Source organism: Populus alba, chromosome 7 (genome assembly GCF_005239225.2).
Source record: "Populus alba chromosome 7, ASM523922v2, whole genome shotgun sequence".
In the NCBI taxonomy this organism is placed as follows: Eukaryota; Viridiplantae; Streptophyta; class Magnoliopsida; order Malpighiales; family Salicaceae; genus Populus; species Populus alba.
Window position 1 is genome coordinate 111,652 of NC_133290.1, and position 7,352 is coordinate 119,003.

General features: G+C 37.8%; 2 pseudogenes; both read right to left on the reverse strand.

The window, feature by feature from the left end:
- Positions 1-786: 786 nt before the first annotated feature.
- LOC118052922 (peroxidase 27-like) lies at positions 787-2,155 on the reverse strand (annotated as a pseudogene).
- Positions 2,156-5,120: 2,965 nt separating this feature from the next.
- LOC118052955 (peroxidase 56-like) lies at positions 5,121-6,398 on the reverse strand (annotated as a pseudogene).
- Positions 6,399-7,352: the final 954 nt, after the last annotated feature.

Here is a 7,352-nt window from a genome sequence, read left to right on the forward strand (position 1 = left end):
ACTGCTCAGGCCATTTGGTTACGGTTTGTTCTTGATGATTTTGGTGAAATGCAAGCTAAGACAACACCCTTGTTCTGTGATAATACGTCAACAATTTCAATGGCCAAAAATCCTGTTTTTCATCAAAGAACTAGACATATAAACAGGAAGTATCATTTCATAAGAGAGGCTCTGCAAGAGGGAGTAATAGATGTGAAATTCTGCAGAAGTGAAGAACAGCTTGCAGACATCTTCACAAAAACATTGCCTAAGGACAGATTCAAACAACTAAGATTGAATCTAGGAGTTAAACCAGTAAGCAGCTTAGGAGAGGCTGATGAAAGTTAAGCTGGTTACTTGTTTTTTTAAAGCTTCAGATGCAAATCCTGAAGTTATAATGTGAAGAAGGAAGTAAAGGAAGAAGATTATGTTGAAATCAGTTATAGCAGTTGAAAGCAGTTAAAGCAGTTATTTCTGTTAATTTCTGTTACAACCGTTTCTGACATGTGTAAGTATCTTAGCCCTCAATTGATGAATGGTTGAGATGAACTGATCTAGGATTCTGTTATTATTTATATGTAACGTGTATAAAAGCAGGATTCTTGCATTAGAATCAGATAAGAAAATATACAAGATCTTTTTCTCATCTTCTCTAAAAAACAAACCTCTTCCACAAACTCTTCTTTACAAAAGGAAATTTAACAGTATGAAGGAAATATTGAATAAATCACAAGAAATAACATGGAGGAAAAACCTCAAATTATGAAGTACATACTGCAACTAATTGGGTTGCAAACGTGGGGGAAAATAAATGAAACAGATACAAATGAAATCACACGTGCATGTTCAGGAAATCAATAGAAGATCGATTTAATTCACAACAGCACAACGTTTCCTGATTTCGCCTTGTTTGCCAGTCAGGACTCCAATGTAACCCATTTTCACCATGGATTCACCAAAATCTTGTGCAAAGGTGGATCCCTGTGTCCTTGACTGAAATCTGACATAGTCTCTTGTTTCAGCATCGTCAAGAAGAGCTGAATCAGATTGGAATAATCCTCTTCTTTTAGCTACAATGGTGTAGTAATCTTCGTCGAAAGACTTGAAGCTACCGGGGTCCATCTCGACGACTGTGTTGGAGTTTCCAGGCTTGCATTTTTTCTTCAGTTGAGCAGCGTATCTTGGGTCCAATGAAGGGTCGGTATCTCCCTTGCCTGTGAAATTGTACAGCCTGTTGGAGATTAAGGTACAGTGTCCAATTCCTATGGTGTGTCCTCCTGTCACCAAAACATATTCCAAGTAAACACACTGCTATTTTGCTTAATAGATAGCTTTTTTTGTTACGAAAACTACCTGATAGAACTGCAAGGTCCTTCACACTTAAACCCGTTGCAGAAAATTGTTGTTTGAGGACAGTTATGTTGGCAAAAGGAGATGGTAAATTGAATAGAGCCTCATTGGCAATCGACACTCTTCCGTCTCTGCGTCCTGTGGGGACATCCCAATGTGGTCCGCCAATCTGAATGGAAAAACTGGTTAAGCATAGGCATAGTGATGCAGTTAATGAGTGGTTACAGATTGTGTTGGAAAACTTGATACCATTAGAACTGCGTCACGAGCAACCAGGGCCAGGATATCGGAACAGGAAACCACACCAGGACACTTCTTTTCCAGAGCTGATTTTACAGCATCAATGACATTGAACCCTCTTAAGGTTTGATTTGGGATGGCGTCTTTCTCAGCTTGATTCTTCTTTGTAGAACTTAGGAGCACGGAACCATCACATCCCTGGAAAGCATAACTTGTTAGGATATGGAATTGTGTGGTTTCCTAAACAAGATGAAAACGCTTGATTTCCAAGTGCTTTTGTGGCAAGGTAACATTGAGATGATGATGATATCAGATACATACTGTGTAAATTGCATGCTAGGACTTTAGCTTAAAAGCTTACCCTGATAAAGCAATCATGGAATGCATTCTTAGCAGAGGAGCAGCAAGGGTTCGGTCCCTGGAGATGTTAACGATAAAGGGTTTGATGGACTATAAGCTCTGCATCAGGACATGCTCTCCGGTAGAATCCAAAGTTGCAGCCCCCTGCATTAGTGAGGCCTGCAAGCAAAAAGGCGAAAACGAGTTGAAGAAAGCAGCAGACCACGAAAAGCTTTTGAATTGCCATTTTCCCTTGAGTGAAGTTTTGAAGCTGTACTTCAAGGATGAGATTGTGAGGAACACAAGTCTGCTGGCATTTTATAGTTGAGATAAGGCCTTTGACAGTGTCTTTGCACAAACTGTCATTTGATTAGTTACGAATTGTTGGTGTTTATATGATAAAGTCAACAATTTAAGAGCTGACCCAAAACAAATTAATAACTAATCAAATGACAGCTTGATTAATATTTTACATTGCTAGATAATGCTTATATATAAGAGAGAAAAAATTGAAAAACATCAGCAAACTTGCAAGGAAAAACTATCGAAACCTCTAAAATATGTTTTCTAAACTCCGTACAAATTTGAAAGTTTTTTGGGAGGGGAAGTATTGTATTTGAATAAAAGGTTCAAGCACGTCGAAATGGAAGAATTTACGTTAGAATGAGTGGAGTTCATATCAAAACATGCCCAGAAAATATTAGTTAACAGAATCTTAGCCTACACTCAACCGTTTAAAATTATATATAGCTCAACTTGCATTAAACATTATCCCATTGGCTACCCACCAAAAATAATTTGGCAAAGCAGTCAGGCATAGATTATAGATGCTGCTGTGTGTGGCCATTCAGGATATTATAAACAACCAAGCTCTCAAGAACAAAGATCTACTCACGAAACGAAATATTATATGTTAATGCTAGGTTTAAAGCAAGCCGTACACGACTTTCTGCTAAGTACACATTGCCATGACTTGTTCTGATTTTTCTCTCTTGTTTGACCTTTATGAAATAACGACGTTTCAAGAATAACTTTATAGTATTTTTAAACATACTATTTCAAGTTTTCTGAGTTCTGCCGCTACAAATAGGAAAGTGAAATCTGAATTTTTAATTACTTGATTGTGAAGAACTGATCATATTTACAACATTGAATATAATTGGCATTTACTATCGAACATAGCCGTTTTAATAATAAATGAATATTTATTGATTAAGCATTATTGTATTAACTGGAACTGATCGTGCACTATTGTTAATATCCGCCCAGACACATATACTTTACCAGACCATGTCTTCTGCTAGTTTCGAAGAAACCATATACGTGAGAAATACGTGCATCGGCCATTCTCAGATTCTTTAGTTGAACCAATAACTTATGTTGGCCTTTGAAGACAGAAGAAACACATAAGACTTTACATCATGCGTGTGTAATAAGCAGGATTCACTCTACGCTTTTGTTACAGAAAAAAACTGCTCAATAATTAACTGTCACACGCTGCATGGAAACCCACTAGGGAATTCTGATCAGTTCCCACTCTTCTATAAAAATGAAGAGATTATAGAGCCTTGAATAACTCAGAATACAAGGATTTCAGATGATTAAGAATGCAGACAACATCAAACAGCAAGACGAACGGCTTGATGTGAAAGTGGCTGCCAAAAATGGCGAAGATTATGCATTTCATATTACGAAGAAACTTGGCTGGCACCGCACCCTTCTTGATTTCGACCTAACTAGCCTGGGCATTTTACAGGTGCTTTGTTTCTGTGGCGTGGTGACAATGGCAAGCAAACAGTTCTTACTCTTTCGAGGATCTAATATTCAGACCTTGAAGCCAAAGTTGGGTTAACGTAAGCTCGACCCGAATTCGAAGTAGTGGTGCAAGCTATAAAACAAATTAAGGGAACTCAGATCACACTTTATTCCTGTATATATAGTTTTATCATAAAAGAAAATTTAAATGACTTCCTGCTCACAATGACAGGAATCTCTTTAATCACATCTAAAACATTTAAAGAAATATACAGAAAGTTAAAATCATGATACGATTCTCCCTCTATTTTATGATCGAAATACATATAATTGAAACGTTGTGGGTGCTTTAGAAGAAACAGTGCTTTTAGGAATTCTCTAAGTCTGTGCGCGCGCGCGCGAGTGCATACGGGCGTGCGAGCATGTATAGGCGCACATGCTTCTGCACATGCTGATAAGACTGATGTTGTTCCAATAGATAGTTCGCCTGCATACAGGTTTCCACTACTTCTAATCCCAACCTACAGGTTATTGCGTTCTTGCTTTCTTACATCCTGAATCAGATAAAACCAACGGTTAGATTCAATGCTGTCACCATGTCAGGAGTGAAAATCAGAAAGTGTCCTGATAAAGCATATTGACTGAGCAACATATAATGTGTTCTTGCTTCTTCTTTTTTTGGTTCTAACTCCAGGTGCTGTGTGAGAATAAAAGTGAATGAAATACAAGAAAAAAAGTTTTGGAAATCTTGCCGTTTCAGGAAAATACATTGAAGATTGGGGCACTTACAAGTTCCAAGGGGTGGCTGTGTGAATCGGAATTTGGGACATTGTTTTTGCAATCATTGCCAGATAAATAAGTTAGCTGATCTCACCTCCATAGACATGTAGTTAAGAGACATAATGGTTGATGAAAATTTGGATGGATTACCAGCCTGAGTATTAAATTACTTCATGAAACTAATTAATTTTGTTGTACTTGTAAAAATGTTCTTCCAACTGAACTTGCTGTAAAACTATGTAAATTCCAGTGGAGCTGTTGGATAAGTTGCTGGGATGCTCTTCCTGCATATAATCATGGCCTATAAATGCACAGAACACTCTCATTTACTAACTCAGGATGATGGATCTTGTAGTTATTGGATTTGGTGCAACATGATGTGAATATGATTCAAAGAAGGAAGAATTTTTCTGGAATATTCAAAAACAAAATGTAGCAGATATTACAATATTAAGAGAATAATGAAAGTTGTAATATTCATTAGAAGAAATTGAATAAATCACTAAATATAAGGAATGGCACAACTTCAAAATTATTAAGTACATCCCGCAACCATTTGGGTTGCAAATGCGAAAAAAGATAGAAAGTAGAGACAGATAAAGGACAGCTCAAACATGAACAATATGCAACTTCGTTACAAGCAAACTCAGGTATGGAAAATGAAATTAAATATCCATTTAATTCACAAAAGCACAACGTTTCCTGATTTCGCCTTGTTTGCCGGGTCAGGACTCCAATGTAACCCATTTTCACCATGGATTCACCAAAATCTTGTGCAAAGGTGGATCCCTGTGTCCTTGACTGAAATCTGACATAGTCTCTTGTTTCAGCATCATCAAGAAGAGCTGAATCAGATTGGAATAAAACCTCTTCTTTTAGCTACAATGGTGTAGTAATCTTCGTCGAAAGACTTGAAGCTACCGGGGTCCATCTCAACGACTGTGTTGGAGTTTCCAGGCTTGCATTTTTTCTTCAGTTGAGCAAGCGTATCTTGGGTCCAATGAAGGGTCGGTATCTCCCTTGCCTGTGAAATTGTACAGCCTGTTGGAGATTAAGGTACAGTGTCCAATTCCTATGGTGTGTCCTCCTGTCACCAAAACATATTCCAAGTAAATACACTGCTTTTTGCTTAATAGATTGCTTTTTTTTGTTACGAAAACTACCTGATAGAACTGCAAGGTCCTTCACACTTAAACCCGTTGCAGAAAATTGTTTGCTTTGAGGACAGTTATGTTGGCAAAAGGAGATGGTAAATTGAATAGAGCCTCATTGGCAATCGACACTCTTCCGTCTCTGCGTCTGTGGGGACATCCCAATGTGGTCCGCCAATCTGAATGGAAAAACTGGTTAAGCATAGGCATAGTGATGCAGTTTAATGAGTGGTGAAAAATTGTGTTGGAAAATTTGATACCATTAGAGACTGCGTCACGAGCAACCAGGGCCAGGATATCGGAACAGGAAACCACACCAGGACACTTCTTTTCTAGTGCTGATTTTACAGCATCAATGACATTGAATCCTCTTAAGGTTTGATTTGGGATGGCGTCTTTCTCAGCTTGATTCTTCTTTGTAGAACTTAGGAGCACGGAACCATCACATCCCTGGAAAGCATAACTTGTTAGGATATTGTTCTACGTGTGCTTATGCAGCAACGTCATGTTGAAAATAAATTCTTAGTGTAAATTCTGTTTCAGAACTGTGTAAATCGCACAGTAGTGTAGCTTAAGGGCTTACCCTGATGAAACAATCATGGAAATGCATTCTTAGCAAAGGAGCAGCAAGGGTTCGTCCCTAGAAATGTAACGTAAAGAGTTTGGATGGACTATGAAAAGCTCTGCATCAGGACATGCTCTCCGGTAGAATCCAAGTTGCAGCCGCCCTGCATTAGTGGGCCTGCAAGCAAAAAAGCAAGGGCTAGTTGAAGAAAGAGGATGGAAAAGCTTTTGAACAGTCATTTTCCCTGAAGGAAGTTTGCAAGTTAATCTCAGGCTGAGATGGTTCGGAAACAAGTCTGCTGGCTTTTTTATAGTTAAGCAGAGCCTTTGACAGTGTCTTTGCACAAACTGTCATTTTGATTAGTTATTCATTCATGCTTTTGATATGATAAGGTCAACAATTTAAGAGCTGACTTGCAATACTTTTTGTCAAATGAAAAACACTTTGTTATTGGCCAATTGGTCATGGCTTGAAGTTGTGCTCTACACGCATTAGGCATAAGTTTTTATTTTTTTTTTTATTTTTGACCAAGTACTTGAGTTTGCATAATGCCTGCTCTCCTCTAAATCTCCTTGAACGTTTAGCAGATAAAGAGAAAATCCAATCACATTTGACAGCTGGAACTCGCTAGAAACAATGTCTCACAGGCAAGAGGAACAGAGGGGCAATAAGGCAATAAAACAACAGCAAGGAGAGAGTTCTAAGTGAGCATGAGCAACCGGAGAGCGTACTGTTGGACAACACAACAATGCAAGTTTTGTAAGCACTCCTGCAACTTAATCATGATGTTAATATAAGCTTCCTGTTAGTCTTGACAAAGAAGTACTTCCGACCGATATGCACTTTGTTAGATGAGGATTTGCCATCAATGAATTATCAAAGTATATTATTAAGAAGCTAATTTTTGTATCCATTTGTTGGCACCTCAAGTTTACAATTTTTTTTCAGAAAACTTACGAGACCCTTGTTCTTTAGAAAAACCCAAAATTAAGCCCATGAAGATGATGTTTGAAGCCCGGCTTTATTATTTTTTCTTTGGTTTATCTAGATTTTTATATTATTTTCAGATTTTTGATACTTGGTTTTTCCTTTGTCATTTAGGGATCATGACTTTCCCTTGTTAACGGTTGCTATCAGACTACATTTAAAGACCTTTGAAAATCATTTTTCCTTATTTTTTGCATGTATCTAAG